The sequence below is a fragment of the Danio rerio genome, chromosome 16 (assembly GCF_049306965.1).
Source record: "Danio rerio strain Tuebingen ecotype United States chromosome 16, GRCz12tu, whole genome shotgun sequence".
Taxonomy (NCBI): Eukaryota; Metazoa; Chordata; class Actinopteri; order Cypriniformes; family Danionidae; genus Danio; species Danio rerio.
Genome location: NC_133191.1, coordinates 34,423,057 through 34,435,193, shown reverse-complemented (window position 1 = coordinate 34,435,193; position 12,137 = coordinate 34,423,057).

Sequence of the window (12,137 nt, the reverse complement as noted above, 5' to 3'; positions counted from 1 at the left end):
AAATGATGAAAATGAACTATTTTAAAATGAACCAAATCATATAGCTAGTTACTGAATCTATCCTATGGTCTCTCTTTATGAAGTGTTAAAAAAGTCAAGACTATTGCTCATCTTACCCTTTAAGGTGATATAACAGCAAAAGGTAACTGGGGAAACAACACTTCGAATAAAACTTATAAAGGCTCATAAATATAAAAAAAGCTGACTGAATTGAGAAAAATGAATATTCCACTGCCTAAACCTTTATAGTTCAGTAAAAACAACAAGTACACCCACAGCAAGCCTCCACCTGGCATTTACATCTCCCACCTGTTGGTGTAAATACAAACTGAGAATAACTGTGAAGCACAGTAGAGTGTTTGTATCCGAGAGAAAGCTGGGGTGGTATTGTAACTGCTGAAAGCAAAGTGGTTCTTCTTCAGTATGCCGCATAGAGAATGAGAAGAAAGACAACAAGAAAAAGTAAAAGAAAAAAATAAACAGTGCCTTCTTAAGAGCTGCATATTCATTGAATCCACTGTGGTAAAGAGGACCCTGAAGAGTCAAGGCAAGTTCGCAATAACATTCACAACCCGGCCTTAGAATAAGCAGACACAAAGAGAAAGTGGAATAATCGTACTGTAAGACTGAGCACACCTATTCTCTCTGCAATATCCTTATGATTATTGCAGAGTCATGCTGAATTATTGAACGCTTCAGAACTTATGATTACTCAGACGCACTCAGAGGCTGAACAATTGACTCAGCCTTGACTTGGTGGGCTTACTTGCAGCAATTTACTGTACTTGTTTATTGATTGTTAAGCTATGTCAAGAATATAAACAAGTATGTGTACTATGATAACTCTCATAACGCCATGTGCAGTATACTCTTTTAAAGCTGTCTGTTCCCTGATAACGTATGTTTAAAAAATTGATAGGAATTTTGAAATGAGCTAAATCATATATTTTTGTGTTGATCTGACGAGGCCACATTACTGAACATCCTATTTTTTAAAGTGTTGTATTCTTCTGATTCTTCTTCCAAAAGCAGATTTCCTTCTAACAGATCTCTTTTTTGTGAGCGTTTACTCTCCAACCTCCGAGCTCAAAGGGATAGTTCAACCAAAAATGAAAGTTTACACACCCTTGTGTGGTTTTAAACCTTTATAAGATTTATTTTTATGTTGAACATGAACAAACATATTCTAAAACAGCTGAAAACCTCTAACGCTTGACTTCCATGGTAGGGAAAACAGATGTGGAAGTCACAGGTTACAGATTTCCAGCATTCTTCAAAATATCTTCTCTTGTGTTTAACAGAAGAGTTAAAGTAAAATAGGTTTTAAACAAGTGGAGGATGAGTATGACAGGATTTTAAATTTTGGGTGAACTTGCACTTTAAAAGGCACCTATTTTACCCCTTTATCCAGATTTAAGATACGTCTTTTGTTTTTCCAGAATGTGTCTGTAAAGTTTCAGCTTAAAACACCCATCAGATTATTTATTATAGCTTACAGAATATTGGAATTTTCTGCTTTGCACACAATGTAGTTGTTTTTGTTGCCTGTGCCTTTAATGCTAGTTCTCCCCACCCACCGTTTCCACATGCCTATCAGAGTGTGCCTCAATCGCCACCTTGGCTGCGTCAGATAAACAGCACAGTGACAGACATGAAGGTAGCAGATCTCACGTAATGTTTGTGAGTAAGATCTTTCTCACTGATTATCTGATCTATTTGTTGTGGAGTTAATTCAAGCCTTTCTGCAAGGATGAGTCGCACACAATGCTGTTACAAAGTTCACACAAACAGCGCGTGTTTAACTTTGAATGGCAAATGTGACAGGATACACCGTAATATCCACTGTTGTATGGATATCCGTTATGTTAAAGTACAAAATAAACCTGATTTGACATTTACAAATTGGGATTGAAGCATCTTTTTTTCTAATTGTACTGACACGCGGCTGTGGTGATAAAAACAGTAAAATCGCTGTAATTCATTACAAACATGCACTGATTTAAAAACATTTTAAACTTTAAAAACTCATTCTTAAACACAATTGATGATGTTTGATGATCAAAGCAAGCTGAACAGATCTTTTAATCCCAGTTGCTCTGTGCACATTGTGGCTTGTTGATATGATTATACGCATTACTGTGGAGACATGTTAATATGTGGCTTTCAATCAATTCGGTGGGTGGATAAACCGCAGTCCTATGTCAAGTTGCGGTCGGCCTCAAAATGGGAGGGATTTCGATTCTATTTATTGTGTTTATATCACTCCAATATGACAGTGAACACACTATACCTACACACAGTTCTGTCCAAAAAGCTTCCAAAAGATGATTTTCATCATAGGTGTCCTTTAAGTCAGACCTTTAATCTGATCTCAAGTTCTATGCTGCATCTTTTTAACTGACATTTTTCATAAAAATCCATCCATGAAAAACTGTACAAATCTGTAACCTGGTTAACAGTAAGCGTCCCTAATATGTATTCTACAGTGAATAACTGTAAATTGACTTTCCCAGAATTCTCTGCATGAGACTTTTTTTTTTTGTCGTTAACATTGCTCTGGTTCTTTTTCTTTTTTTTCAATCATTAATGTACTGTACATTAGAGTTTAAATGTTATTGGTTTCATTTTCAGTGATAGTTTATCAATCCAATGTTGATAAATTAGATAGAGATGAAGACATTTTATTTATGTAGTGCCTCTCCATTGCTCAAGACTGCTTAACAAAGCGGACATCATTTTGTCATGTCAAATGGAGTGATGACCATTTCAAATTGTACTTCATTCAAGTGAGAGGGCTTGACAAACCACCTGTAGAAACACTCTTCTCTCTTACGCACCTGACACTTTATCTAAACTACCTCTTACAAGAACTCAATAATGAAAGCAATATTTACTCTAAATGCACCACAGTCATGTTGCACTGCTTTCTTCAGCCTTAAATAACTCTTTTACACAATATTAAACCTTAAATATCTCTCTTGCACAATATCCTGCTCAACATTCTTCAGTTTTATGTAAAAGTACTTATATTGCCTGTCTTATGTGTATAGTTAAGTATGTTATGGTTTATTTTAGTTATGTATAGGTTTTTATTGAAAAGAATGTTATGGCTGAGCCATAAAGTTCGCATAAACCAGAAACTGCGACCATTTTTATTTCATTTGACGCATTTCCTAGAGAAAGGAAATATTAAATGAGAAAACAGTGGGCGTGGCTTGTTTATTTCTGCTGCAAGCTGATTGGATGTAGTAAAGTAGATATTTCATTTAGAAAGATCGGGAAAAGGATTTGGGTGGTGGGTGTTTGGGGGAAATTATTACAGCCTAGCAGACACCTCCTACTCACCACTTCTGTTTGTCATCATAGTGCTGTCAAAACTGACAGTTGGAGGGGCGTGGTCAAGTATTGATATTTAGTTTTAGATTAGAAGGGTAAACAAATGTTTTTTTTTTTTTTAATGACATGCACAAATGAATTGTTCACCACTAAAACTAGCAATGTGAGCTAATAAAATCAATATGGTTAGTTTAAATTTCATGTGTACTTACAATATTTGTACTTGCTATATTTCTAAGTGATAAGGGAAGGGTATTCTATAATTTGCGAGCATGAAAACCAAATGACCTTCCAACTACAATGGACAACCCACAACGAGGAACACACAAAAGACCAAGCTCAGATGATCTGAGGGATCGGGCAGGAGAGTAAGAGTGCAGTAGGTCAGACAGATATGGAGGTGCAAGGCTATTTAATGTCTTCAATGTCAGGAGCAATATTTTAAATTGTATTTGCAATGCCACAGGTAGCCAGTAAAGATTGTGCAGTAGTGGAGAATGGGAGCAGAAATCCTGGTGGAGGTGAGAACTCATGCTGCTGAATTTTGAACATACTGCAACCCTAAAATAAGTTTTTTAGGCAGTCCAAAAAAACACATTCCAATAGTTTAGACGTAATGTGATTTACTGCATGGACTAAGATTTCAGCATTGGCAAGAGTTAGAGAAGAAGGAAAAAGTGTGATATTACGATGATGGAAAAAAGAGGTTTTAACAACAAAAGAGAGATAATCATCTTCATAAATAATGTTTACTGCTTTACTTAAAGGGCACCTATGGTGAAAAATCTACTTTTCAAGCTGTTTGGATAGACATGTGTGTTAGTATAGAGTATAGACCGTCATGTTGGGGTGATATAAACACACAGTCCTTTTTTTTCAATTTAACAACATAAAAATGGTGGACCAATTACAGCTGTTTTCAGATCAACCGCAACTTGACGTAGGAGTGCGGTCCCCCGCCCACCAATATTGATTGACAGCCGCTCGTCACGATAATATCCTCAGTTTCTCAGTTTCACATCTGCCATTTTCAGCGTGTGAGTCAAAGCGATATCACTAAATGAACACCCTTGCTCTGTTTTTAGATGTAAGGCTCATTGGGCTCAAGAAAATGAATGAATGAAAACATAAACACCATTAATTAATAAAATAGTTACGAGTCATTTGCTGGAGTACCCAACAGACTCATTTATTCATTCCTTCATTTTCTTGTCGGCTTAGTCCCTTTATCAATCCGGGGTCGCCACAGTGGAATGAACCGCCAACTTATCCACCAAGTTTTTATGCAGCGGATGCCACAAAGAAACGCTCCACAAAGAAACGCCAACCAGCAACCTTCTTGCAGTGAGGCGACAGGACTACCTACTGTGCCACTGCCTCACCCCCACCACTCACTAGAGGACAATCCAGCTATATAAACACTACACCAGCCATTCACCTGGACAGCACCTACCATAATGCTTTGCATCTTACAGATGAAAAAGTTAACCAATCTGCACACTGACACAAGCAGCACATTACACACTCTATTTAAGCACCACACACACACAGCTTGATTGTGTGTATTGTGTATTTATTTGTGGACTTTGCCAGTATTTGTTGGTTTCATGTTTTGCCCTGCTTTCTTGATTTCGCACTCTTTATTGTTTTGTGATTGTTTGCCACCTGCCCCGACTTCGCCACCTGCCTATTGAATTGACCCTTTTTGAATGAACTTTTACATTGTTGTTTGCCCCTGTTTTGACCCCTGCCTGCTGATCATTATCTTCAAATAACACTGCACTTGGATCTCCATCTCAGTTGTCAGCACTCATTGTTACACGACTATATTTTAATGGTACAGGTTTGGCAACTGTAAATTTTATAGATATCTTTTTACAGTGTGTGTGTGTGTGTGTGTGTGTGTGTGTGTGTGTGTGTGTGTGTGTGTGTGTGTGTGTGTATGTATGAAGGCATGCAGTATTTTAATCATTTTATGTATTTAACATGTATATTAATTATTTTTGTGTATAATGTAATTTGACTTTGCTAGCCTAAAAAAATTATCAGGTGATTTATTTAAAAAGGTGAGTCTTTGTAACTGTATTTTGTATTTAAAATACCTGAAAGTCCTCACCGGCATCAACAGGTCCACCAAACATATCTTATCATAGTTTTTCAGATGGATGCAAGTAAATCCTGTGACACATCCTGCTGGATCCATAATGTGAATTAACCGTATGAGTCTTAATTTGCTCATGTTGGATCCAATTTGAAAAATCAATGAAGAAGCTGCTTTAGCAATTAGTGTAATTTACCTCAAAGTATGTAGTAAAATATGCTATCAGATTTTGCTTACCGGATGTCGTTATAAAGCAATTAGAAAATAGTTGTGCTGCGTCGAATTTTTTTATTAGCTGGACTTAAGCACTAACATTAAATACTACAAGACAATGTATTTACATGTTCTGCAAAATGGCCACATTTACAGATAATGGGTTATTAATACTGTATCTTACTGTTCTAGTCAGATCAATCTTTTTTTCTTTCTTTCTTTCTTTCTTTCTTTCCATTCATCCACACTTTTTAGTATATGAAAAATTAGTCATGACAGCATATGTTGTAGAGTCATTGTAACTCATTAAACTAAGTTAATCATGTACTTGCTTAATTTTATAAGGTAAACAAGCTGTTTTAAGTCACTTTAACATAATAGAAGTTCAATGGACTCATAAGGTTAATTTAAATCAGCTTATTAAATCAGTCTATTGATACTTCCTTCATTCATTGCTCCATACTTTTTTTCATTCTTGGTCCATCCCTTCATCCACCCATTCATACATCTAACCATAATCTATCTGTCTGTTTACAAACCACCCACCCTTCTATCCATCAATACATCCATTCATCCATCCGCCCTTTTGTACGTCCGTCAGTCCGTCTGTCCGTCTGTCTGTCTGTCTGTCTGTCTGTCTGTCTGTCTGTCTATTAATAATTCATCCATCCATCCATCCATCCATCCATCCATCCATATTCTATCTGTTTGTTTATAATCCACCCATTCATCCATCTATTTATCCTTACATCCACCCATCCGTCTATTATTACTTCATTCATGGTTGCATTTTTTTTCAACAGTCTACCCCTTCATCCTTACATCCATCCAACCATAAACTGTCTTTTAATCCACCCATCCATCCTTACATCCATCCTTGCATCCATCCTTACATCCATCCTTGCATCCATCCTTACTTCCTTCCTTCCTTCCTTCCTTCCTTCCTTCATTTGCTTCTTTCTTTCCTTCCTTCATTTGCTTCTTTTCTTCCTTCATTCATTTGCTTCTTACTTTCCCTCCTTCATTTGCTTATTTACTTCCTTCATTCGCTTCCTTCCTTCCTTCCTTCCTTCCTTCCTTCCTTCCTACCTTCATCCCTTCCTTCCTCCCTCCCTCCCTTCCTTCCTTCCTTCCTTCCTTCCTTCGTTCTTTCGTTTCTTTCTTTCTTTCTTTCTTTCTTTCTTTCTTTCTTTCTTTCTTTCTTTCTTTCTTTCTTCCTTCCTTCCTTCCTCCCTCCCTCCCTCCCTCCCTCCCTCCCTCCCTCCCTTCCTTCGTTCTTTCTTTCTTTCTTTCTTTCTTTCTTTCTTCCTTCCTTCCTTCCTTCCTTCCTTCCTTCCTTCGTTCTTTCGTTCCTTTCTTTCTTTCTTTCTTTCTTTCTTTCTTTCTTTCTTTCTTTCTTTCTTTCTTTCTTTCTTTCTTTCTTCCTTCCTTCCTTCCTCCCTCCCTCCCTCCCTCCCTCCCTCCCTCCCTTCGTTCTTTCTTTCTTTCTTTCTTTCTTTCTTTCTTTCTTTCTTTCTTTCTTTCTTTCTTTCTTTCTTTCTTCCTTCCTTCCTTCCTTCCTTCCTTCCTTCCTTCATTCATTCATTCCTTCCTTCCTTCCCTTCTTCCTTTCTTCCTTCCTTCTTTGCTAAATTATTTATTTCTATTTTCTTGTTTTTGGAGTAGCTTAGTTACTAAACTTTACATATGGATAAAAAAAAAACGAAATTCAGAATAAGGAATCAAAAAGAGGTCTATAATTTTCGAGGAGATTGTTAGAAGCTTGACTCTTTGAATTCGAAAAATCTGAGATTTGTGCATATCTATTAAAAATGATCAACCAATTTGCTATTTTTATCTGTTGGAAATGTTCTCTGTATTGTTAATAGGACTGTATAGTCTGTTTTATCCTCGTAAAGTTTTGAATTTTGCTTAAAGATTATGAAATGATGGTGTTTTAAAAGTGTTAAATAAGTTTTCAAACTCAATCCTTCTTTCGTTCTGTTATCCATCTTTTTACAAATATATTTCTGTTATATATTTGTATGCATTAGCTCTTCCAGACCCCAAGCAAAACATGCACAGTTCAGAATTTGAACTCACAAAAAAAGTTTAGTTCATTCAGTGTGTCCCTTATTTACTTACCATTTTGTTAATAGATCTCCAAAGAAAAAAGTCTTTACTCGTTCCAGCTGATTTTTTTATCACCCGAGCTGCTTTAAACCTGCTGCTTCCTCCACGGATCCATTTAAAACTCATTAGAATGCTCTCGGGCAGATTTCTACTGACACTTATGTTAATCAGTGCTGTTAATGTAACTCTATTTGGATGCTGTGATGATGACACAGGAGGCTTACAGACACTGATGCTGACGTCTCATTGACTTTTGCAGGAATGCATCTTTTTTTCTTTTACCTAATCAACCTAGGTTGGACAGCCAGGGTTGTTTTCATATGGAAATGGTGTGTTGTGCTGTGGGTGATAGCTTGCACACAAACAAACAAACACCCACGCTATGACCTCTTTGTGGAAATAGAGGGTGAGAGAGTTGTTGTAACTTTGTATGCTGGGCTGTTTTCATCTTATCTGTGCTTGTGTTATTATCACCGAAAGTGCAGGCAGGGTAAACGTCTGGATACAGAGGTAAAAAAGCATGTCTTAGAGGCTTAGATTTTACATATTGCGTGTCAGTGTTTTATAGTTTGTTGTAAATCTTTTTTTTTTATTTAAAGAAATTAATTCTATTTTGTTCAACAAAGATACATTAAATTTATGATTATGGACAACTATTTAAAATCGAATCCTGAAAAAAAAAATCATTAGCTTGACAAAGATTTTTACTTACTAATGTCTTCTCTACGACTTACAATTTAGAGTGGCATAAAATGATGATGAATACAACAAGTGATTGATTTGACATAATGTGTGTTTTTGTTTTATCACTTATGTGTTTCTAGAGCAGCAAATTATCATATAAGAATGATTTCTCAATGATTATGAGAAACTGAAGACTGCAGTAACATTGTTTGCTGTGTTTTGCATCAATTATTACTTTTTAAGAGCTTATTGAAATAAACAGTTTTTTGATTTGTCTTAATTTTACAACGATACTAATGCATTACTATTAACATGCATTACAATACTAATAGTAAATGTAAAAAGTAAATGCAGATTGGGTGATGGGGTGGCGCAGTAGGTAGTTCTGTTGCCTCACAGCAAGAAGGTCGCTGGTACAAGCCTCGCCTGGGTCAGTTGGCATTTATGTGTGTAGTTTGCCTGTTCTCCCTGTGTTCGCGTGGGTTTCCCCCAGGTGCTCCGGTTTTTGAATAAAAATCAGCATACATACTGTAAATACAGTTGAAGTCAGAATAAATAGCCCCCTGTTTATTGTTTTCCCTGTTAATTTCTGTTTAACGTAGAGAAGATTTTCTCAACATTTGGGAAATATTTAAAAAAGGAAAAAAAATTAAAGGGGGGCTAATAACTCTGACTTCAACTGTAAACAAACTTGCTTTTGAATAATATATCATATAATAATGAATGAATTGTGTATAATAATGATGATGATAATAATAATAATAATAACAACAATAATAATGATAATAATAATAATAATAATATTGTTTCCTTTGTTTTAAGTTTAAGGAATTGGTTATGTGTGTGCGCATGCATATGTATGTGTATATGTACATTTTACACTCACCAGCCACTTTTTTAGCTCCAACTCCTCAGAAATGCAAACTTCTAATCAGCCAATCTCATGGCAGCAACTCAATGTATTTATGCATGTACACATGGTCAAGACGATCTACTGCAATTCAAACCAAGCATCAGAATGGGGAAGAAAGGTGATGTAAATAACTTTTAATGTGGCATGATTGTTGGTGCCCGACAGGTTAGACTGAGTATTTAAAAATCTCTAGGGTTTACAGAGAATGGTCAGATAAAAGTGAAAATATCCAGTGAGCGGCAGTTCTATCTGTGGGCGCAAATGCTTTTTTAATGATAGAGGTCAGAGGAGAATAGCCAGACTGGTTTGAGCTGATAGAAAGGCAACAGTAACTCAAATAATCACTATAACCAAGGTATCCAAAAGAGTATCTCTGAATGCACAACAGGTTGAACCTTGAAGTGGATGGGCTACAGCAGCAAAAGACCACACCGAGTGCCACTCCTGTCAGCTAAGAACAGGAAACAGGCTACAATTCGCAGAGGCTCACCAAAATTTGACAATAAAAGATTTAAAAAACGTCACCTGGTCTGATGAGTCTCAATTTCTGCTGCAACAGTCAGATGGTAGGGTCAAAATTTGGAGTCAACAACATGAAAGCATGACTCCATCTTGTCTTGTCATTAATGGTTCAGGCTGGTGGTGGTGGTGTAATGGTGTTGGGGATATTTTCTTGGCACACTTTGGGCCCATTAGTACCAACACCACATCTAAGTGTTGCTGACCATGTCCATCTCATTATGACCACGGTAAACCCATCTTCTGGTGGCTACTTCCAGCAGGATAACGCTTGTTGTCATAAAACGCGAATCATCTCAGACTGCTTTCTTGACAATGAGTTTACTGTACTCAAATGGCCTCCATAGTCACAAGATCTTAATCAAATAGAGCACCTTTGGGATGTGGTGGAGCGGGAGATTCGCACCATGGATGTGCAGCCGACAAATCTGCAGCAACTGTGATGCTATAATTTAAATATGGGCCAAAATCTCTGAGAAATATTTCCAGTACCTTGTTGAATCTATGCCACGAAGGATTAAGGCAGTTCTTAAGGCAAAAGGGGGTCCAAACCGGTAATAGTCAGGTGGACCTAATAAAGTGGCCGGTGAGTGTTTGTATCTGTATATGTAAATACTGTTTGTATATTTATAATAGTACAAAAAGGAGGATAAAAAGAAGTCTAAAATTATTTATACCCATAGCAAATTCTGGCTTAAAATTTTTGTTCAGATGTAAATGAAAATGTTAACTCTGTGAGTTTTGGTAAAAACAAAAACAAAAAAATGGTTGAATAAAAATTTGACTTTTTTTTTTTAGCAACAAATAAATAAACACACAAAAAAAGAAACCAAAACAGAGAGATGGTGTTTGATATATGATTTGTTTTTTACATTAAATTATTCTATTTATTATTTTTTAATTCTTTTATGCAATGTTATTTTAATTATGTTTACTGTTTTTGGATTATTAAACACAAACAATTAAAAATTAAGACAAGTACATGTTGATCATCAGACACATTTAATTGTACGTTAAGCTTTTGACTGAGTTTTCTGTACATGTTTTATTGTGATATCTGAGGAAACAACTCCATGTATTGAAATTCCTTCCATGTCCATCTGTAATAATAGCTTAACATCTGTCAAAGCTTCACATCTTTCTTTATTGAGCAATGCCTGGTGAATGGTACAAAAATTCAATTCAATTCAATGTGAGCGTGTGTGTGTGTGTTTATGTGTGTTTGTTGTCATGCACCATCTGGAATAAAGGTGTTGACAAGCAGACTGGTGCTCTGTGGGAGTCTGTTGGAAAACCACGCCCAGACGGAGTGAAGATTCATATGATCCTCCAAGAGCCGTTTAATCACTCGCTCTGCTGATAAGAGTCCAACTTTTACACTGCACCTCTAAACCGAGTAATGACAAGCATTGCGTCTAATTAGAACACACCCTTATCAAGGTTAAATGGGCTTATAAGATGTACACAGATGTTTGTAATTTTGATTAATTGCCTCAACTAATTCATATTTAATCGTTTCGAAATCTCACACATTCCCCAAATGCTCTTGTGATTCACAAATGATTAAAAAGGAAATGTTTGAGGGAAATTCTGTACCAACAGTGTTCTCCACTAATATTGGCAGAAATGGTAAATTTGAGCACAGAAGGGTTTGAAAAATAAATTATTGATTGATGTTTTGCTCAAAATATTAACACATTAGTTGTTAACCCATTGGGGTCTAAGATGATTTTGGGGCCCTTGGGATGTTTGAATAATCTCTGATATGCTCTACCTATAATATACACTTGGCTGTCATGTAATTTGATTTAATTCAGCACAAACTATGCTAAAATGATATGCAGCAAAGATGTATAAAATGATTATTTGTGGTTAGAAGTATATTTTGGGTGGCACGATGGTGCAGTGGGTAGCGTTGTCGCCTCACAGCAAGAAGATTGCTGTTTCGAACCCCGGCTGAGCCAGTTTTTTATTTTATATTTTTAGGGTACTCTTGTTTCCCCCACAAGTCCAAAGATATGCAGTACAGGTGTCATGATTACCAGTGATCTAACCACCAGAGATTGCTGGTAAACATTCAGTCTCACATAAACTACAAATCTGCCATGTTATGGACTACAACACCCAATCATGCCACACACACACACACACACACAACCGGTTCCAGATCCAGACTGATTACACACTCACAGCTGAAGCTGTTCACACACTGATTATATGGATTATTTAAACCCCTCTGTTCCACACACATGTGCTGAG